Source organism: Acipenser ruthenus, chromosome 37, assembly GCF_902713425.1.
Source record: "Acipenser ruthenus chromosome 37, fAciRut3.2 maternal haplotype, whole genome shotgun sequence".
NCBI classification, from domain to species: domain Eukaryota; kingdom Metazoa; phylum Chordata; class Actinopteri; order Acipenseriformes; family Acipenseridae; genus Acipenser; species Acipenser ruthenus.
Genome location: NC_081225.1, coordinates 6874943 through 6898168, shown reverse-complemented (window position 1 = coordinate 6898168; position 23226 = coordinate 6874943). Strand labels below are relative to the sequence as shown.

The 23226-nt window shown below is 39.1% G+C and overlaps 1 long non-coding RNA gene across 1 annotated transcript; it reads right to left on the bottom strand.

The window, feature by feature from the left end:
• Positions 1–3881: 3881 nt before the first annotated feature.
• Positions 3882–14573, bottom strand: LOC131706869 (uncharacterized). Its single transcript, XR_009310855.1, has 7 exons — positions 14476–14573; positions 10977–11021; positions 10531–10870; positions 10029–10152; positions 9484–9585; positions 7845–8050; positions 3882–6283 (listed from the first exon to the last, which is right to left on the bottom strand). It is a non-coding gene; the product is annotated as an uncharacterized LOC131706869 (long non-coding RNA).
• Positions 14574–23226: the final 8653 nt, after the last annotated feature.

Sequence of the window (23226 nt, the reverse complement as noted above, 5' to 3'; positions counted from 1 at the left end):
CCTCAACATCATTGTCTCAACTCTAATAGAAGAAGAAGAGAACTAGACTTACCTACATGTTCACGGAGAAGATTCACTGACATGCGTGATGAAGATCTTGATCATTACGTCTTAGGGGTTTTAAGTTCTACACCTAATGCTGGGGAGAGTTATATTCAAGGAAGCCTAAGAGGTTGGGCATTGAGAATACAGAGGTGGAGAATTAAAAGGAGGTTGCAACTATTGGATCCTGTTGGTAGAGCAGTTCGTCAACGAAGTATATTCGACACAGAGTATATTGTGTACCGGGCTCAAATCACTTGTAGTAAGAGCACATACGTATTTTCCTTTTACATACTGCTTTTGTTTTACTAGGCACTGAGCTAGTAGACAATGAGGATTTTAGTATGGTGACATTTATGGATTGTCTGATTGTTTTAATTAAATGTTTAACATGTAGAAAGTCACATATAATAATTACAATGTTCATAAAAGTATAGATTCGACTTTTATAACAAAATTCAAATTGTTTATAAAACTGTATAGGTTGGCTAGGATGGGGCAAAATTGTAACCTTAAGCACCATACCTTTTGTATAGTAAATCCATTACAAAACGGGACTATAATAAGAATATTGGTATAACATTGCTCTATTTTAATACTTCATATAAAGGTAACTATGCATTACCTGAATGACAAAAATATACACTTGTTTTGTGGTGTTTTACCCCACAGTGTGTATTTGTGTACTGCTTGCTTATGCTAATGGTTGCATGTGTGTGTTGGCTTTTTTGGGCATAGGTGTTTTAACCCTACTGGGCATTTTGTCCCACCCAACCCTACACTGAAATCTATAGCTGTTTAGGCTGAAAACATTTAAACATGTTTAATTAAGCACATTATGGGGAGAGATGTTAGATTTAAAACAAAAGAAAATGGGATCACAAGGACTGGGACTGGGAAGTCTTATTGTGGGGTGTCCACGCAAAAGGTAACCAGGGTGAGCTGGGGATTCAGTGCGAAACATGTAAAGAACAAAGTACAAGCATTGCCATTTTAGGTACCCGGTCATATTACAATTCTAAAAATGTAAGTTTATTTTCAAAACATGAGAGAGTGGACAATTCTTAGTGCTGCTTGAAGTTCATGTACTTCTTTCAAGTACTACTGTCATCTACAATATTCTTGAGTAATAATGTTATTGACAGAATTTTAAATATAACCTGTTGCTTATAGCATAATAACCACCATCAATTGTTCTTCTTTCAGGCATATTGACAGTAACCACAAGCTCTTATCTTGAAGATTTGTGTTTCATGGCTGTATAGATGGCTTCAGCAGAAATGTGATTTATGTCAAGACTGCTACAAACAATCTCGCAGCAACAGCACTGCAAATATTTCAAGAAGGGGTATCAAGGTTTAGTCTCCCATTACAAGTGGAGATATGGGTGTTGAAAATGTCAACATAGCACTTTACATGATTAGTACAAGGGGACCTAACATGGGCAGCTTCATAACTGGTTGAAGCGTTCATAACCAAATTCATAACCAACCGTATTGAACGTTTATGGGCAGAGTTAAACCAAGTGGTTGTTTATTACTTAAAGATTGTTTTCATGGCTGGAACAAAGAGGAATAATTGATCCACACAATGAATGCCATCTCTTTGCATTATATTATGTATATTTAGGAAGAATTAACAATGCAGTAACTAGGAAGTTTGTGGAACAATGGAATCATCACCCTATAAGTACTGAAGGAAATCATTCTCCTATGTAATTAGGGACAATTGGAATGTTTTGTAACCCAATGTTTGACACACAAGTCAACACTGATCAGTATGGCATTGATAACTGGATATGCAACCACAATATAAACCAATAATAATGTAGTCGTACCAGGCAATGACTTTTTTTAGATAATGAAGAAATGGTGCAACTTTGTCAACAAATTGATCCCACAACAAATGATTTTAACCATGGAGTTGATGGTTTTCTGAATACCTGCAATTTTATAGAAAGGCTAAATGACATGGGGGGGAAAGTAGACATTTTGACCGAGACCAATATATTGAGTGGGGGTTTGAGGGCTGCCTCATTATTCTAGGACTACTTTTGAAATCAATTGCTTTTTTTTTTTTTTACCAACCTCCTAATCAGTCATGGAAGTAATTAAAAACCTTTTACATTTATGCCCTATAAAAATATTGCAATAAAAATTGCATAAAAAAATGACTGAATTCCGTATTTATTACATGATCCCCATCCTTGTAAATTGACAATGGTTGAAGATTTACACAAATAATAAGAACACTGTTGGCAATAAAAGGCAAAATGTGTTTATTTCAGTGGCCACATATTTTAAATCATACTTTACAGTTAATAACATCATTAAAACCATCATAGCACGTGCCCAATTTGTTATATCACTGACAAACTATGTAAAATGAAGACAAACCTAAGGTACCAGCATTTGAAAGGGTTAATAAAAATGTAATACACTTTGGCGATTCCTATACAAAAGTCAAAAGTTAACATACCCCAATTGTTAAAACAAATAATGCAAAAAAAAAAAAAAAAAAAAATCAGGCTGTCAAATATTTGAACACTTAAAGAAAAAAATGCAGGAAATGCTCTGACATTACAAATAAATAAATCATCATGCTGGGGCTGTAAGAATAGAACAGAGGAAGCAGAAATTAGAGGTTACTAAGACAGTATTGAGTGGAGGATGCTTGGCCAAGGATAGGGGAATGAGCCCGTAGCTCGGAATAAGGTGCGGGCTTAGAGCGGCCCGGGCTTGAAATTAGGATAGAAAAGAAATCACGACCAACGAGCTCTCCTATTGCCGAGGACAGAGGTTGGTCGAAGGTCACGTTCCCGAGGATCTGAAAACATATAAAAGGGCTCTGCTCTGCAGAGGCGCCTCTCTGGGCGATAGGAATAGTCCAACAGCTTAGGACAGAAAGGAGAGATAGTAAAGGGTTCCCTGACTGGTCTTGTGCAGCCCTCGCAAGAGGTGAGGCACAGACCTCCGGAGCTGGGAGCGGGAAGGCATCCCGTAGGGAACCTGCAACAGAGAGATGGGTTAGTCTGGGACTTGGGCACTGAGAGCATAAAGCGGGCCATGTCCCGTGTGAATGAAGGACAGCGCCTCACGTGGTGAGGTAGAATATGTGCATGAGCTGCGCAAGGATAGAGTGGCCGAGGGGCCCCTCTGACTCACTCGGTGACAACCCCCCTACTGCGAGGACGAGGTAGCGTGGTATGGTTATGTGATTACCTGAAAAAAACCCTTCCCAGAAGGGGAAAACCTCTGGTGGCCCCGGCGGTCAGGTAGCACCCACTCCAGGCATGCTAGCTGTATGAATTGACTGCTGCATAGGACCACCACCCCATGTATGAATTGACTGCTGCAAAGGACCAGTGCCCCATGTTTTTTTGATTAGACAGAGATTGATGTTGGCTTTGGCTGCGGAAGTAGCTGCTTCGTTCCGAAATCATTGGAGAGAAAGCTGGTTCTGGTGGTGAGACCATCCTATGTGTTACTTAATACTGTATCGATCAGCGGCTTGCTACTATCATGTCTGCTTGGAATGGAAAAGGCAAACTCACATTCAGAGATTTGGGTTTCATAACTCCAGTCATTCTCCTAATAGAGGAATGCCTTAACTCATAATCAAGACAGCGAGCAGATTTGAAGAGGGAGCAGAGATCTGCTGTAGTGAGGAGTTATTAAGAATAGAGAGTGGGATCTGCTGAACAGTGCAGAGATCTGAGGAAGTAAATGATGGAGTGCTGTCAGCAGCGTGCAGTGGCCTGCTGTGGAGTGCAGATATTTGCTGAATGTGGATATTGGTTTTTGAGTGTTGAGATGAAGAATGCAAAGATCTGAGGCAACTGCAGAACCTGAGAGGATGAAGAATGTGTTGCTCTGAGGCTGCTGCAAAAGCTATTGATTTGATCAGGAGCAGTCTATGAGTATATTGTTCATTGCAGGGTAGGAGGGCATTTTCTGCAATACAGGATTATTTATTTTCGTTGTGTGTTTAAATAAAATCCTGCCCAGATACCATTGCTGGTACTGGGCTCCAGGACTGAATGTCACTTCCGGCTCCTTGTGCTGTCATTTCCAGTCCTTCCCTAAGCTCTACCACTACCCTCCCACACAAAAATTGTAAATATTGTAAAATATTAAACTTTATAAGATCTACAACTTTTCCAGCGATACAATTTTTAGATTATAAAAATAAAAAATATTAAATGGTTTATTATAATAATTGTTAACTTTTAATGTAAAGATTTGAAAATCTTAAAATAAACATAATAAAAACATGGAAATTGACCTTGCTTTCCGAAGAATCGATTTGTCTGACCACAAGGTTCCAAAATTATAATTACAAATACGGTTAAATAGAATGTAAAATATCTATACAATAAACTATAAATCAATAGCACTATATACAACGAAGCAAGCAAACGCGATCACTAAAATAAAGGAAATAAAAACAAAGGCAGACTCAAGATTGAAACGGCTTGAAAAATGGGTCACTGCCACAGAGACAGTGTTCAACTAGTGAAGGCTGTAGACTAAGTGAGTAGTTTGCTAACTGACCATGAGGGTGCTACAATTTGTGTCGCTACTGTCATCAACATCTAATGAGACAAAAAAATTCTGATGGCCGCACTACCATCGCTCAGCTGTTACTTCAACATGGAATGGAGAGTCTAAAGGAGGGCCTACAAAATATGATGGCCTAAGGCTATAGCCTTATTAGCCTATGGGTTAGTCTGTATTAGAAGTAGACGGTACTGAGTTTCCATCTGAGAAATAAATGAGATATTGTTGAGGAGAATCCAGCAGGGATGTTTCCTAATCAGAATTGGAGTTGGTTCATGTTGAAAATTAAGTTTTAAATTTTGCGCAGAGAACAGGTCACAGCGTATGCAAGAAAGCAAAACACTAGAGTGAGTGATTGGGGTTTAAATAGGAGATTGATGATAGATGTTAATTAATAAAGCAACCCAGCTACCACCCCCTGAGGCCAACATTAAATTACTTCAGTAAAAAAACAATTAAGATACCCATATTTACAAATAAATGTATGGTGAATGTAAATGCTATAAGTGCCTAAAACCTATCCTTTTGATATAACAAGTCTTCTGTTTAGAGGGATGGAGACAAACCCTCTCTATGGGAGTGGTGATTTTTATTTTATTTTAAATGCACTCCAAAATGTGAAATAGTACCAAACATTCCAGGATCTTCATACAAATAAGGAAATAAAGAAAATGAGTCAGAAGTTGCAATAGTAACATTTTCATAAGTCAAACTGGCCCCACAAAATCAATTTAAAGAACAATTCACTGTTCATCTTGTGAATATAATTCCTTAAATCTGAACCCTTTTGTAAACACAATTTTAATTCTTAGTCTTCCACCTAACATCATCTTTGGTTTTAGATTATTCAAAAAAAAATATTAAATACAAACATAAAATAGGCCTAGTACTTTTCATTAAGTGTGCTGCTTTTCACATTATTAAACAAATAAGATAGCATTCAATGAGAATAATAAAAGTACAGCACACGGATATATGCTCCAACAGGTTAATGGCTCTGTATCAACTGATTGCAATGCATGAAAATGCATCATTAATTCTATATTGTTTTATGTCTGCATTTGTTATTTGCCAAGTTTACAAAGTGCATCTCCAGACAATGTGTTTTATGAAATAAGCAATTATTTCTTTCAAAATACTTTTTTTGCATTGCTTTAGTGACCAATATTTAACTATAAATAAATAATAAAAAAAGCCTTGATTTAACCAAGAAACATGGACTAATAATGCCAAGTAGAGCTTTAAATGGAGTAAGTGAGGACTGAAATAAATGTCTAGTGGCTAGTTTCACAGAACCTTATTAGCACAAGTCTTGGACTACTCAATATTACATTCATTTAGGTAAGGTAGTCCAAGATTAGAGCTAATCTGGGTCTGTGAAACCAGCTGTAAAAATACCAAGTCTACATAAAACCAACACCAAAATTAAGCACGACCAAATCCTGGCGAGTTCTGAATACCAAAATTCATGTTAGTTTAATATTGTTCATAGCTTCTCAAAAAAGGTAGTCTTAGCACATTGGCACATGTATTTGCCTCTGGGTACTTGGAAAGCTTACCATTCCCATCCTTACTTTGGATAAACTCAATTGAAGGTTGAGGACCGAAACCAAGTGGTGGAATTAGGTTTGCTGTAGTCACAAAAGACAGAACATCTGGTAGCTGGGTGCTGCATTCCTCCTCTGAAACGATAAGAACATAAGAAAGTTTACAAACGAGAGGAGGCCATTCAGCCCATCTTGCTCATTGGGTTGTTAGTAGCTTATTGATCCCAGAATCTCATCAAGCAGCTTCTTGAAGGATCCCATGGTGTCAGCTATAATAAAATAAACAACAAATAAATGTTATAGTATGCACATTAAGCAATATTTTCTGGTTATTTTTTCCAATTTTAAATGTATAACTCACTTATATGAAAGATATTCGGTCTGGAATGTGTAAATGCTTCACTTTAATTTGCGCAGCCATTATTTCTTTTAACCAATCAGACATTCCACATGCTAGTTCATGATTTGCCAGAGGTGCTAGCTAGCATCAATTACAATGCAGCTAGTGCTAGTCCAATTGTTTTACAAGCTATTGTCAGGCCTATATTTTTCTAGTTTGACAGATTATTTTTAAGACAAAAGCCCCAAAACACAAGCATAGCTCTATCGGTCATCAGTTTATTGGAATAGAGCTCCCGACTTGAAACATGCCGTTTGTGCTATGGTAGGCTGCAATCATGTGAAGACGTCACAGACTGTCATGTCAACTTCCAATTATCCATGCAAATGCGCTATTTAATTACACACACATTATATATATATATATATATATATAGTAAAAGAATCGCCCTCACCACGGTTCGTTGCCCCTTTAAAAAACACTGACCCAACACACAGAAATGGAATTTTTGAAGCGTGGTTGCGCTATTTTTAATGAAACACAAAAACAAAAATAAACAAAACAAACACCTAGCTCTTCTTTAAGCAATAACTAAAACAAAACAGGAACCTAAACTGAAAACAGGACAGCTAAGCTGTTTACCTGTAACAAAAACAAACAAACAAAACAGCACACACACAAAAAGGCTTCACTCTACCTTTTTTCTTTTTCAACTTATGGCTGTACCCACACACCAGCACAGCCGGGCCTCCGCCATCTTCAGCAGCCACCCAGAGCAGACTAACTGCTCTCCTTATAAACCCTGCACCTGGCTCTAATTTTCAATAATAGCCAGGTGCAGGTAATGATTAAACAATAAGACAATTAGCAAAAACAATTAAACAATACAAAAATGTGCCTTGCGCACATGTTTTTCTGCAGGGAGGTTTTAACCCCCTCCCTGCTGTCTCACAATATATATTATAAATATATATATATATATATATATATATATATATATATATATTATATATATTATATATATATATATATTTATTTATTTAATGAATGACCAAATATGTTTTCATTTGGTATGTATCGATTATGTATGTCATAATTAGTGTTCCGCATTATCTGCAGCGCTATGCATCCTCTGCCTCATCTGACCCACTTCTGCTATCTTTGCTTTTTGTATACTTCGAGACATTTGTTTTCTTTTGAATATTCATTAACTGATTTACGTTTTCTCCCCATTCCTCATTCACTAAAAATATTATATTTTTTTGTAAGTATTTCAGTTTAGTTTATGATCAAGCTAGTAGTTACTACGCACAGTCCAAATTTACAAACTTTACCCCCTCCAAAACCTGTACCAACCTTCACAATCCTGTAGAAATTCTCGTCAGTAGCCAATAAGTTTCTCTTGAAGTATTCTCCTATTGCTTCCCACTGGACTGTAGGTGATTTGGAAGAGACTGTCCATAATTTCTGAAGTCATCACTACCTTCTCCCAGATGAATGCATTCTTGAACAGCTCAGGATGCGCAGTCATTGCATCAAGCACACCTAGTCCCCCTTTAAACCTTCAAAAAATGTTGTATACAAATATAATCATTAATACATTTTAGTATTAATAATATAATATTTAATTCTAATACATATTAAATTTTACTTTTACCAAAATGTACTTAAAATATGTAGAAATTTGGCTAAAACCTTTATCAAAAGTGACTTACAGGGATCACAAAATGCAATTATATCCAGAAAAAAAAATGTCATGCTAGATTACATAAAACAATAACTGTGTAGTAGTCTACATAGGTGCAGGACACAAATTTAGAAGAAATACAGTAAATGATATGGAAAATAAAGCGTACATGTGAAGTATAACAGCAATGCAGTAGTCAGTACTTCAATATGACTTCAAGGGGTGGTTTTTTAAGAGATGCTAGAAGGTAGTGGAAGTCGGTGCAGTCCAGCTCAAAAGCTAAAACTGTGATCAATAAGATTTATCCAGAGTTTTTAACCATTATTTGCATAGAAACACATGCATGTATATACAGTTTGAATACTTCTGAGCATAATGTAGATGGAAAGAACAGAGAACATTGCTGCTGCAGCTAATTATAGTCCATATTGCACATACTAAACTAACGTGAACCACAAGATTCAACGAGGTAAATTTTCAAAGGTTACTAAATTTTAGTCAGAAGTCTAAGGTTGCACTTTTTCTTAGGTGGGCTTGTTGGAGTTGCGATTTTCCAAAGTGACTTTTATAAGTTTCTAGACGTCTAGGGGTGCTACTTGAGCAGACAGACTCGAGGTTAGTCTGTCCTCCGTCTAGGCAGATTATTATAATGTATGGAAATGGACAGGAAGTGATGTGATGTGTCTAAATATATAGATGGCTGCACTCACATTTGAAAACACGGGTACAGGAATGATTCATAATCTAAATTCAGAAATATGCGAGACAATGCAGGGAAAAAACAGGCACTGTGCAAACCAATGTAGAAAAAAAACAAATGAAACAAACACATCACAAAAAGTAGACGCACCCGATAAAACGTATATAATATTAAGAAATAAATGTATGGGCTCCCAAGTGGCGCATCCAGTAAAGGCGCGCCGCGCGGAGTGCAGGATGTGCCCTATAGCCTGGAGATCGCAGGTTCGAATCCAGGTTATGTCACAGCCAACCGTGACCAGGAGTTCCTCTATACAATTTTATTTTGCCAGGCCACTGTATGTCCCAGAAATCTATTTATATAAACAGGGGGTGAAATGCATTTTAAAATATGACCTTGCAAATACTTGTCACTTGAAAATTCTTTATTGGTGTATTCCTTGCCTTATTCCAGTGGATTGTTTTAAAACAGTCTTTAGCAAAGGAACAAGGCAAAAACCTGTTTTAAAACCATGTTCATGACCAGTAAACAGTGTGTGGCTGTCTAACACCCCATGTGAATGAACAACTTTTCATCAAACTACTTTACAGTATATATACCTATCTTACCTGTTCCACTCATTGCTTTGCAAGGGGTCTAGGCAATCTTCAATGTACTGTTCATCCTTGTCCAAATTGGGTGGCCCATTCATGAGAAGTTCTGTGTAATGTCTGAAAGATTAAAAGACTAAATTTGACAATCTTTCAAATGTAAAAAAAAATAATTACACCAAGACCGAGAGACTAGAGGCTAGCTTCACAGACCCCGATTAGTGCTAATCTTGGACACCTCAATGTTAACTTACGTAAGGAAGTACAAGATTAGTGCTAATCAGGGTCTGTGAAACCAGCTGTAAGAGTCAATTGACAGAATGCTGGCACTGCAAATAATTTTAATTACACTACACGCATTATTGTACACATGTGCAAGCTCTTCTTTACCTCCGTACACACCACCTCAGCTGAATATTTACACAGTCTTGTCAGATAATGAAGTAAAATTATGAATGAGTATATACATAATAAATAGTTAACAAAAAAAAGGTCCCCACTCAACATAGTCAGAGAAAATAAATTATAGAGTATTTTTTGAAAAAGGGTTTGAGTGGACTTACCTTCTAATTACCTACAGCAGCAGTATGGAGTAGTGGTTAGGGCTCAGGACTCTTGATCAGAGGGTTGTGGGTTCAATCCCAGGTGGGGGACACTGCTGCGGTACTCTTGAGCAAGGTACTTTACCTAGATTGCGCCAGTAAAAACCCAACTGTGTAAATGGATAATTGTATGTAAAAATAATGGGTAAAAAATAATGTAATTGTATGTAAAAATAATGTGATATCTCGTAACAATTGTAAGTCGCCCTGGATAAGGGCGTCTGCTAAGAAATTAATAATAATAATTATTATTATTGAGTGCAGACCTTTTTTGAACTGTTTATTCTTTGTTTTGTGGGCTGACGCTCCAACACACTTGAAAACACTAAAACTGAGCGTGAAGGTAAATACTATATAAACTGTATGCACAATTTTAATGTTAAATTATATTACATTTTAAAATGTAATAAGTTGCCACTACTGTGTGAGTAAACTTTACAGAAATATCTAAATGCATGCTTACTTTTAATTCTCTTCAAATTGTGATGCTGTTGAATAGATTGGTTTTGATTGCTTGGTTTTCTGTGGTTTGGTAGACAGAATTTGTTTTACTAGTAGCTGTGGGCAGAGCAGTTGCAGTGTCAGGGTTGTTCACAATGCAGTTACCAGTAGATGCATTATGAAGAGAGTGCTTGTGATGGACTGAATTCTTCCACAACAGGGAAAATCAGATGTTCTTCACTAGTCGTAGCTTGGTCAATACATTGCAGGAAGGACTCCTCATTAATCACTATTGTTTCAGTTGGATTGTGCACAGTAGCCTCAGGCAGTGGCTGTTCCTCGTTTTCATTTCTGCTGGTATCCTAAAATAAAAAATAAACAATAATAAAATGATAAACAAGCCTGAAGAATAATGTATTTAATGATAAACAAGCCTGAAGAATTTATATTTTAATTATAAATACTTACAATGTCACTATCAGAGCTCTCCATCTGCAGAAGTACTTTTGAAGGCTGCATATAAACAGATTTCTGCTTAAAAATGTGTGAAATCATCAGACCGGACAAACACTGGCTCTCCATCAACAGCGGTTTAACTAGCTTGTTGTGGCATAGCATGAGTATCTGTATGCTAAAAAAGAATATCGAAAAAGGAAATGCTAAATAGGTCTAAATAAAAAGTTCCACACTAACAGTAAAGGTCTTATGAGTACCAAAAAATAATTAACACAGTTTCCTCCTATCTATGAAAATCATGACATATCAAGCTCCAAAATGTGAAAAAATAAATGCACAAGATCTTCATACATACAAGAAAACTACAACTTTTGATTAATTGATGCATTTTTCTAATCAGTACTCATAAGACCTTAAATTCATAATGGACATTAATAGCAGTCCATCAAACCACTGACTTTCTCTAAGTCTAAAAATAAGAACACAATATAGTACACCATATAATGCAGTAGAAAATAAAGTAATACATGTTTTTTTTTAAGGGAATGAACTTTTAAAGAACTATATTTAAAAATGATTTATGAATCAAAAATGAAGCAAGCAATTTAAGATAAACAAACACTATCGTTGGCAAGTTGACTGCTAAATGCCTTCCACACATTCTCATAGACCTCCTCTTCACTCCAATACCTGTTGAATTCAAAAGCATTTATGATGTGCCCTAGTTCATGCAGTTCTTATTTTGGTCCTTGCTTGACTACTATATGAGCTTTTGGACCAGAAAGCAGAAGAAGCTCTTTGCTGAAAGTAGGAGGACCCCTGATATTACTGGGAAAAAAGCACATCATAGTTTAGTAGTTACCCATACAACAACTTCATCCAAATTTGAAAAATTAAAATATACTGTGTATATAATCTAACCTTCGCATTGCTTTTGGAGAAATAGCAGTTCTGCTTTTCCGCACAGAACTCCTTGTATAGTGAAACTGTGGAGTGCTTCCTTCGGAAAATAGGCTTCTCACTTCACTTTTCCTAGTGGCCCTAACTGAAATGGGACCTAAATCATTCACAGCGACAGGGATCTGAGATCGCTGTTCCTGGTTTTCTCCCTCATCCTGCCTTCCAAAATCCAACTTTTACCCTAGCTTGTTTTGTGTATCTGGCTTTGACAGCAAAGTATGTATTAAGTCACACACTGCTTTTGATTGGGGGTTCATTTATTTTTCCTATAAATAAAACATTGAATCATAAAACATTTTTAATGGTAAGCTTAAAAATCAATGAGATAATCTTATTTCAAATAGGCCATACTGTAGTGAGCAGTTAAACACTTTAACCCTATAATGCCCATTTCTGTAGCAAATATGCTACAGGGGCCGTATTCACAAAGCTGATTTAAGTCTAAGACTGGTCATAATTCGGCAATTTGGACTTAAGCCTTATTCATGAATGAGTCCTAATGGACTTAAGCACGGTCTTAACTTTAAGACTACCCTGGAGTAGGCTTATGTCCTAATTTGCTATTAACCACAGCTATTTTAACTAACATGGCTCGATAGATGATACTGTAAGATTTATTTGAAGATCACCCAGTATGGAAAATTGCTGTATGGATGATTTTGTAGACAGGGTAAACCCTTTGGAAGTTTTTACCTAGACTGAACTGAGAAGTTGATACCGTTTTGGGAGACAGTCAGTTGAAATGCTAATAAATCTTATAAATACAGATCTTTCTCCCTCAACCAACTGAATCAATACAATTCCAAGCAGTGTGCCTTGACATTGATGCTACAGTAAACAAATGGCAAATGATACCAAATAAACAGTGGCTGCACACATCTGGAAGTGAAGAATTCTGGGCAGAGGTTTCAGAAGATTGCGACTCAGGTGGTAATAAAAAATGTGAGCACATTAGCACTCTGGCACATGCCCTTCTTACTCTGCCCGTGTCCAATGCAACAGTGGAATGAGCATTCTCAAACCACAACTGCACTAAAACAAAACTTAGAAACAAAACGCACGCTGAAACTGCAGAAGCCATAATGAGAATCAGATACAGCTTGAGACGAATGAACCTAAATTGTGCACTGTTCAAGCCCTCCAGTGAAATGCCAAGGTGTTTTACATCACAGATCTACATAAGCAGCAGCACCCAGAATGAAGATGAAGAACAGTTTAGTGTCATTGCTGATGCACTGACATGCTGATTTCAAGGTAAGCTTTAAAGCTTAAGTTGTACTGTCGCTTTAAAAACTGCCTGCATACATAAGTACTACTTCACATTTAATTTCACAATGGGGTGGGGGTATAGACCACTGGCAAGTATACATTCCTGTAACAGTATAAAATCAGGTTTCAGTACAAAAAAGCTTGGCTTTTTATGTGCTTTATTCATTTTTTAATTTTGGGAGGAAATTCTGTGATTTGGGAGATTTTTAGGATCGATTTGGGGGGAAATTCAGGAGAGGACCTGGCAACCTTGCTGAATCCTCCATGTTGGTCCAAATTCTGTCTAATTTAGAGCACGAGGCAGACTCGGTGCAATATGGCATCCGTTTCTGTACACTACTGAGGGTGTATTCAAGTTCCCCATTGATGTTTGTCATTTTCTTAGTTATTGAATGTCATGAAAATCGGCTATTAATATGTTAATTATTATAATATTATTATTATATTAAATTATTACCCACCCGGTCCCGCTGAACAGTTTCCAAATGTTGGCAAGTACCTGCTGTGCTGGACTAGTTTATATCACCACGTCACTACACACGACTCATGTAGGAGATTTTGCCTCACTACCCGCTTCAAATTGTAACCTTTCGAGCACGATATACAATGCTGTATTTACTCTTTTTCCAACCACAGGCTATAACTAGGGCTTCTGTTTTTGGGGTTATATTAATTGTATTTTTCGGTGCTTATTTTTAACTATTTTTTAGTTTCATGTAAATCGTTTTTTTTCGGGGCTTTGGTTTTTTTTCTGTCAAAATATGTATAGTAGTAACTCGACAGTACTTGCACACTTAAATTGTACCTTCTTTCCTTTGCTGTCTTCCACAATGAAATCCTTATGGTCACAGGCACATTCTTCTGGGGTTTTTGTGTGTAGGCATTTTTGTACATTTCGCCACAATTCTGTTTTAAATCCTCCGTATTTTAACTGTAATACAGCTTTAAATCCCGCTAACAAGCCTTCATCCTGGTTGTAATCTCGTTTTAAATCTTGCAAGCGGAGTCTCCAATAGAAATGTAGGACTATCTCCTTTTACAAATACAATACACAATACAAGTACAGCGATGCCTTCCGAAAAATGTCAATTTGTTAAAAAAAAAAAAAAAAGTACAACAAGAAATGCAATTTAGCAAGACAACAAACAAAGGAAAACGTCTGCTACCCAAATAACGTGTAGTTTAATTATTGCACATAGGCTCATGAGTACATTGTATGTATTAACTTGAGGTATAAAGTCATATAATAAAACATTATTTTTTAAAATAAATAATCTCCTACCTGTCCTGTGAACATTAACCTCTTCTCACTTCTGTCTGTTTGTGTAGTTCGTTCTCTCACTTTCAACGATTGAGAAGGTAAACACCATGGTTAAATAGGCGAGCTGTGATTGGCCGATAATGTCATGTGCTTCTTGGTATATGTTATACTCACAGAAAAAGCTGATATACTAATTTCATTATATGTCATATTCATTTCAGTATGTGTTATATTCATTTAATTATACGTCATATTCATTTCATTATACGTCATTATGTCAGTTTAGCCGTCTGGAGATAATGAACATGCCCATTTATTTTATTGCCTGCTTTGATTTTAACGTGTGTTTTTAAAATGTAATTTGTGTAGAAAATGTATGAAATACTGACAGGTAAATATATTATTAAATGTCTGGTAAATGTTTATTCACTTGGGAAGAGGTCAGAGGTCAAGTGGGTAAATAAAAGGAAGATGGTCGCTGGACATAAGGGGACGTGGTCCTTGAGTGTAGAAGCTGTAGCACGTTTGCGCTTTTGTTGTTTTTAAATATTGCAATCTACTATAACCTCAATCTGTGTTGGTTTTTAGCACGTTTGCACACTTTCTGTGTCTGGATACTGCACTACACACTTTGTTTTGGATTTGTTTACAATATCACCGCACTTGAATATCCGGAGGTATGAATTGTTTTTAAAAGAAAGCCTTGCTGTCTGTGTGCTGCTGTTTTTATGCAGCATTTCTAAAGTAAAGATTCTGAACAGAATTACTGCTTGTGGCTGAATTACTACTGCTCTGCACACAACACTGCCATAGGAAGTGACTTGAACCCTGATTCTCTACGTTTTGTGATAGTCTGCGGGACAACGCCGCTCGGCACCGCGACAGTCATATTCATTTCATTATACATTATATTGGTCATATTCAGAAAGCTGTAATTTTGAATTGGATGGCCTCTCATAGTAAAGTCCATTACAATATTATTATTATTATTATTATTATTATTATTTATTTCTTAGCAGACGCCCTTATCCAGGGCGACTTACAATCGTAAGCAAAAACATTTCAAGCGTTACAATACAAGTAATACAATAAGAGCAAGAAATACAATAACTTTTGTTCAAGTAAAGTACAAGTTTGACAAACCACAATTCAATAATACAGCAGGTAATAGTGATAGTTACATCAGGATATGATTAAATAGTGATAGTTACATCAGGATGTGATTCAATACAAAGTACTACAGGTTAAAAACTTGGCAGATTACAGTATTCTGAAGTACAGGATTAAATGCAGTAAAATAGGGGGTAGATAAGAGCAAAATAAAGCACATTTACATGAAGGGTGATCGTGTCCCAGGATACAAACAGAGGAGTTCTACAGGTGCTCTTTGAAGAGGTGAGTCTTAAGGAGGCGCCGGAATGTGGTCAGGGACTGGGCAGTCCTGACATCTGTAGGAAGGTCATTCCACCACTGCGGAGCAAGGGTGGAGAAGGAGCGGGCTTTGGAGGCAGGGGAGCGTAGCGGTGGTAGAGCTAGTCTTCTAGTGCAGGCGGAGCGGAGAGGTCGAGTGGGGGTGTAGGGAGAGATGAGGGTCTGGAGGTAGCTGGGTGCAGACTGGTCAAGGCATCTGTAGGCTAGTACAAGAGTCTTGAACTGGATGCGAGCGGTGATCGGGAGCCAGTGGAGCGAGCGGAGTAGTGGAGTAGCGTGGGCGAAGCGAGGCAGAGAGAACACTAGGCGGGCAGCAGAGTTCTGGATGAGCTGGAGCGGACGGGTGGCGGACGCAGGGAGGCCAGCCAGGAGGGAGTTGCAGTAGTCTAGGCGGGAGAGTACCAGGGCCTGGACCAGGAGCTGGGTAGCATAGTTGGTGAGGAAGGGTCGGATTCTTCGGATGTTGCTCAGGAAGAATCGGCAAGTGCGTGCCAGAGTGGAGATGTGCTGGGAATAAGAGAGGCAGGGGTCCAGGGTGACTCCAAGGTTCTTAGCTGAGGAAGAGGGAGAGAGTGTGGTAGATTCCAGAGGAACAGAGATGGAGAGATCAGAGGAGGGGGAGGAGGAGGGAAAGAAAAGGAGGTCAGATTTAGAGAGGTTGAGTTTGAGGTGATGCGAGTGCATCCAGGAGGAAATAGCAGACAGACAGGTAGAGATACGGGAGGAGATGGTGGAGTCAGAGGTGGGGAAGGAGAGGAAAATCTGAGCATCATCAGCATAGAAATGGTATGAGAAACCATAGGATGCGATGAGGGGGCCCAGGGAGCGGGTGTAGAGAGAGAACAGGAGAGGACCCAAGACTGACCCTTGGGGGACTCCAGTTAAGAGAGGGTGAGGTGTGGAGGTTGCTCCACGCCAGGTTACCTGGTAAGTGCGGTTGGAGAGGTAGGAGGAGAACCAGGCCAGAGCAGTGCCAGAGATCCCCAGGTCAGCAAGAGATGATAGTAGAATAGAGTGATCAACAGTGTCAAAGGCAGCAGAGAGGTCGAGGAGAATTAGGACAGAGGAGAGAGAGGCAGCTCGGGCACATTTAAGTGAGTTGGTGACAGACAGGAGGGCGGTTTCAGTAGAGTGAGCAGAGCGGAAGCCAGATTGGAGAGGGTCAAGCAGAGAGTGGTTGGACAGGAAAGCAGAGAGCTGGCGGTGTACAGTCCGCTCGAGGGTTTTGGAGAGGAAGGGTAGGAGGGAGACAGGACGGTAGCTCTGGAGGGAGGTGGGGTCGAGGGTAGGTTTTTTGAGGAGGGGAGTGATCGAGGCTTTTTTGAAGGCAGAGGGGAAGATACCAGAAAGTAGAGAGGTGTTGAGGAGGGAGGAGATGAAGGGGAGTAGAGCAGGAGCAGCAGCTTGAAAGAGGTGAGTGGGGAGGGGGTCCAAGGTACACGTGGTGGGTTTGTGACCCTGGAGCAGGGAGGAGAGGTCAGAGTCTGAGAGGGGCAAGAAGGTGGAGAAGGAGGGTGAGTTAGTAGGGGTTGCAGTGGGTGTAGGAGTTGGAGCGGGAGGGGGTGCGGGGGAGGGAGAGGTGTTAAAGAGTTTGCGGATATCTGAAATTTTAGAAGAGAAGAAGGAGGCAAAGTCATCAGGGGAGATAGAGGAGGGAGGAGGAGGGGGGGAGGGTTAAGGAGGGAGGAGAAGGTAGAGAATAGTTTACGTGGGTTGTTAGTGGAGGCTTGGATTACAGATTGGAAATATGCACATTTAGCAGAGGAGAGAGTAGAGGAGAAGGAGGAGAGGAGAGTGCGGTAAAGGTCTAGGGCAGCAGGGAGTTTGGTTCTCTTCCATTTCTTTTCAGCAGATCGCAGTGTGATTCTTGCCGAGCGGAGCGCAGAGGAGAGCCAGGGATGGGGAGGGGAGGGGCGAGCAGGACGGGAGGTGAGGGGACAGAGGGAGTCGAGGGAGGAGGTGAGTGAGGAGAAGAGGGTGGAGGTAGCAGAGTCTACGGAGAGTTGTGAAAAGGAGTCGATAGGAGGGAGGTGAGAGAGAGCAGTGGAGGCAAGGACAGAGGGGGAGAGAGAGCGGAGGTTACGGCGAGAGGTGACAGTGGGGGTAGGAGGAGCAGGGAGAGGGGGGAGAGACAGAGAAAAAGAGATGAAATAGTGATCAGAGAGGTCCAGGGGGGTGACAGAGAGGGTGGAGGGGCAGCAGGCCCTGGAGAAGGTGAGGTCCAGTTGACGGCCAGCTTTGTGGGTAGGAGGGGACGGAGAGAGACAGAAGTCGAAGGAGTGCAGGAGAGGGAGGAATCCAGCAGAGTGGCTGGGGTTGGAGAGATGGATGTTGAAGTCACCCAACAGGACAGTCGGGGTAGACAGGGAGGGGAGGGAGGAGAGTAGATAGTCGAGTTCATCCAGAAAGTGAGTGAGAGGCCCAGGGGGGCGGTACAGAACAATGAGCAGGAGTTGACAGGGAAAGGTTAGTTGGACTGCATGAAATTCAAAGGTACTGACAGAGAGTGAGATGAGATCGGAGGGGACAGAAAAGAGTAAGGAGGGAGAGAGGAGAAGTACCCAATACTAAGGTCACCTCTGTATTCAGTATTAACCACTTCAACACCATGACGTACGCACGTACGTCAAATGAAAACCCACTTACACTACCATACCGTACGTGCGTACGTCAAGTTTCCCATTCTATTCTATGAGCGGTTTGTCAGTCTAGCGTTTCAGGTTACATTCTCTCAGGCTGTGGAATGTGCAATGAAAGTCGGGGGAGGGTCAGGTGACATTTGTATCCAATTGCGTGTCATGTAGTGATTCTAATCTACCTGTGGGCGTTTAGAAGACTGAGATATATTGCAGGAAGCCATTACACTTTTACAAGTATATATATATATATATATATATAGTGTTTTAAATTATTATTTTTTTTTGTTTTATTATTAGTTTTACTTGTTTAGTTGTAGTTTATATAGTTTTTAGCAAACGCTAAACATGGCAACATACGTGGAGAACGACAAAGGGAGTGATGAAGATTTCAAAGTTGGTTCGGAGGATTTTGATACCAGCGACAGTGATGTTGACTTATCACTCAGCGATGATGATGAAGAGGATGTGGAGCTAAGAACAGCAGGGCACTGGGTGTTTATTACTGATCCCTACGATGATGCCAGTCCTCCATCATTTGATTTTGCACCTGTTTACACAGATTTGCATCCCGCCATGGAACTTGAGAGTTTGTGTTCTCCATTGGAGTGCTTTTTGGCTTTTGTTCCCGAAAAGCTAATCAATTGTGTTATATTTAACATTTCAATAAATGGCACAGAGCAAGTTGATAATGGGCATGTTTTGATGTTGTTTGATTTGATAATTACTGTATACTGATTATTATTGTTATTAGCAGTGTTTTTGTTTTCATTGTTCAAACAAAAAATAAATAAAACGTGTTTTTATCTCTATATTGAACATGGGTATGTAGTACACAGGAGCATAAAGGGTTAATGAAAAACACAGTTTAGGTCATTTATTTGTGTTTTATTCATCATATGTTAACATTTTATAGCAATTACAGGTTTGAAAACATTATTATTATTATTTTCAAAATCTGGTACCTGGGAAGGGATTTCATTTTTACATCTGAAGTTAAGGTGGTTAAGGCCACCGCTAAGCCTCTGTTCAATTACCCCTCTAATGAGAGCAGCACAATGTGAACTACCAGCCTTTTTAAACTAAAAATTGTAAGCACCATGATGCAACTGCTTTAGAGAAAAGAAGAAAAAAAGTGTACAAATAGAGCAGTCAAATAATTATAATTATAAATGATAAGTGTTAACCAGTTAAATAAATTGGCAAAATAACAATACATCCTGAATACCAAATAAAAATCCTATGGTAAAAATGCCATGTCTCTGCAGTGGTAAGGCCATCCCCTATTAAGGCAACTTTGTCGGTCCCTGACTGGCTTTAATAAGGTGTGCAACAAGAGATGCTTTGCTAAGGAACTAATTGAGCTGATCGGGAGGTTCAGATTGGCTGGGGGGCGTTCCTGGAGCTCAGAAAGCATCTGTGCCACAGATTAAGGCTACTGCACGGTCATAGCCATACAGACGGGCTCTGAGAGACATCAAGGAGGAAAGCGTCCTCCCCATGGAGAAAACTACTAAACGAAAGCCTTCCACTCCAAAACGGTGCTCGTGAAGGCACTGCCCAGCCGAGGCTGTCTGAAAAGGCTGTTTGAAGAGGCCAGAACTTCGGGAGCCCAGACGTAGGTCAGTTTAGGGGATGTTGATCCCAAACAGAGTAGAGAGCATTTGCATAGCGCTCACCATTTGTGTGGCAAACTTTTATATTTAGGTTTGTTTTCTGTGCAGTGTTTCAATGTTCTGTGCCTGCCTCATTATTATGCAGTGACAACCCACACACGTAACAACCCCCCCCCCCCCCCAAAAAAAAACCAGAGCTCATTATAAGATAAAACACTGACTAAATGTAACCTGATTTGGCAAATGTATTCAACTATCTCCAATTACCCAGCCCTAAGATGGTGACAGAACATATAGTGATGGCGACTTTGGAACTATCCTGTAAAATTCACAAACCCCAGAAGGCTACTTAATTCTGACACCCTCCCACCACCATACATAGCAACTGAGGGTTCTTTTAGTTGATTAACTGGTGCGCAGATGGTCAGAATGCTCATGAAAGACAAAAAGCCAGTTGGTTATTTAGCATCCTGTCTGTTGCTGCATGATGCTGTCCAAATGTCTCAAGTATATTTTAACAGAGCACCAGGAGATGTACAGATCTGTCTGTTAAAGTGTAGTAACAGAAACACACAAAGTTGTTCAGCCTGGGAGACTGTCATGCTGCAATGCTTTATTAGGATGAAAAAGGTTGATCTTGTCAGTGAAATAAAACTTGACTCTTTACAGTATTATTATTATTATTATTATTATTATTATTATTATTATTATTATTATTATTATTATTGTTACAAGATATTACATTATTTTTACATACAATTACATTATTTTTTACACATTATTTTTACATACAATTACCCATTTATACAGTTGGGTTTTTACTGGAGCAATCTAGGTAAAGTACCTTGCTCGAGGGTACAGCAGCAGTGTCCCTCACCTGGGATTGAACTATTATATTTGTTTGTTTATAATTGTCTGTAGTTGTACACCTCAGAACTTGTATCCACCAGTCAGGGAGTTCTCAGAACTTGTATCCACCAGTCAGGGAATTCCATTAGCATTTTGATAGATCTTAATTCTTTTACTGAAGTTAAAATAACAGACGATGCACCCCAGTGCATTTTAATAATAAAAAACAAGAAAGAAGCAACCCCGACAGCCACTACTAATTTTTATTGCTGTTTTTTCTTTCCTTGCAAAAATGCACTAGCTTCAAAATAAGGCACAAGAAGTTCACTTCAAACTTTTCAGCAATGATCCGCAGGCAATAAAACCAACTCAGTTAAAACCATAATAACAATAAAAAACGGAAACCACCAAAAAAAAAAACCATCCCCAATCATTAAGGCCATCAGGCTTATACTTGATTTGTCAGAGTAAACAAAGTGTTGTTCTAAGCAGGGCTGGTGCTAGGCAGCTTACCACCCTAGGCAAAACTTAGCATGGCACACTTAAATCAGTCATGTAATGATTATTTTATTTATTTTTAAAATCACTAGTCAATAACCTGGTTTCTATTTTGATTGTATGGACCATGCACAGGTTTTAAATTGGGTTTCCCACGGTATATGGGAGTTTTAAATTACTGTTTCATAACTTCAATAATGTCATCATTTTAAACTGTAATATGAAATGAAATGTACGGTGTTGATATAATCGTCGAAAATTGTTTTCAAATGAGCTTTTTCATGTTTAACTATTCAATGTCGGGATCATGACTGCTTGTTTGGGTATGGTGAAAGTGTTGATTATGAACTATTTGGCCGCTGGTCCCGCCTGTTAAGGGGAGAAGAAGAAACCAACGCCCTCTGGAGAGGAATTGATCTGGCAATGCTAGGTCAGCAAGGTGGACCGTGACAAAGCCACACCCTTCCCCCAAAAGCCATGTCCGAACGGATCTGCCAACTCCATTAAGTGCCGGGATAACAAAAAAAAAATAGATCCAAACCCCCCAAAGTTATCTTTTTTATTGATTTTGATTTTGATTGGTTCATGGGTAGTTGAGCATCAGCTATGTCTTCTGGAGCAGTTCTAATGTACCGCTCTACAGCACTGGAGGCCCATCTGCCAAGGTGCTTGATCATGTGATGAGAAAAAAATGGCCTGAAAAATGTGTGGAAGAAAAACCTGCACAAAGTAATAGCATAGATAGGTGGATTCAGAACCATGATCGAGTTACTGGTTTATTTGTTTCTGTAATGCAGAAAGGGATCTTGGGGAGCATTATTGAAAGTTCTGGCTAAGGTGTACTTGTCAATGGAATTGTAGGGGCAAACGGTCAAAGGAATCTTATAGTTGTGAATATGGACTCCTTGTTGAAGACTGTCTGCTTTGGAATGACAGAGATGGAGAAGATAGTAAGTCTTTGTCATGTAGAAGTCATTGACGCAAATATTTGTTGCTGGATTAAAAAGCAATCATGCATAAAGTTTCCATGAGGAGGTCAATGTAAGGGGAAAAATAACAATTTCTCAGCTTAGATTAGTGTAGATAACATAATGAAAGTTATTGGCAGACAAACTGAATTCCATTGCTTACGGTAGTCCGGTGATAGAAGAACAGTTGATTCAATTTAGTCTTAGGCTGAATTAGATGCCTGATAGGTATGTTTTAATTGTGGATAACTGGAGGTGGAGTTTTGACTGGAGGTGGAGGTGGGCTGACTAATGCTCCGTAGAACCACTGGCCAGCCAAGTATCCTCCGAATACGTCAGTAAAAGGCTGGATAGCATTAGGATCAATGAGACGATCTTCATAGAAGATATACCATTCCAATTCTCTAGGAGGTGGGACCAGAAGGCAAGATTGGATCGACAACTGGCTGTTATGGTGATGTGATGAAGTAGATCTTTAGCAGATGAGGCTAAATCGAGAAGAAATGAAATGAAGGATTGGCCTTATGGTGTGAACCTCATAGCATAATTGAAATACCAGAGTATGCTGAGTAGCTGAAGTTTTGTACATGAATTTAAGCTGATGTATTCACGTATCTTAGTTTAGTTTCTCTTCTGGAAGCCGTGCTTCGAAGGATATGGTGTCCAAGATGATGCCCAGTAAATCTATGGAAGTAGGGTCCTAGAGTTTTTTTCTTCTGATAGGGGAATGATGAGTTTTTTAAAAAAAAGATAGTTGTTGGTCCATAGGTGAAG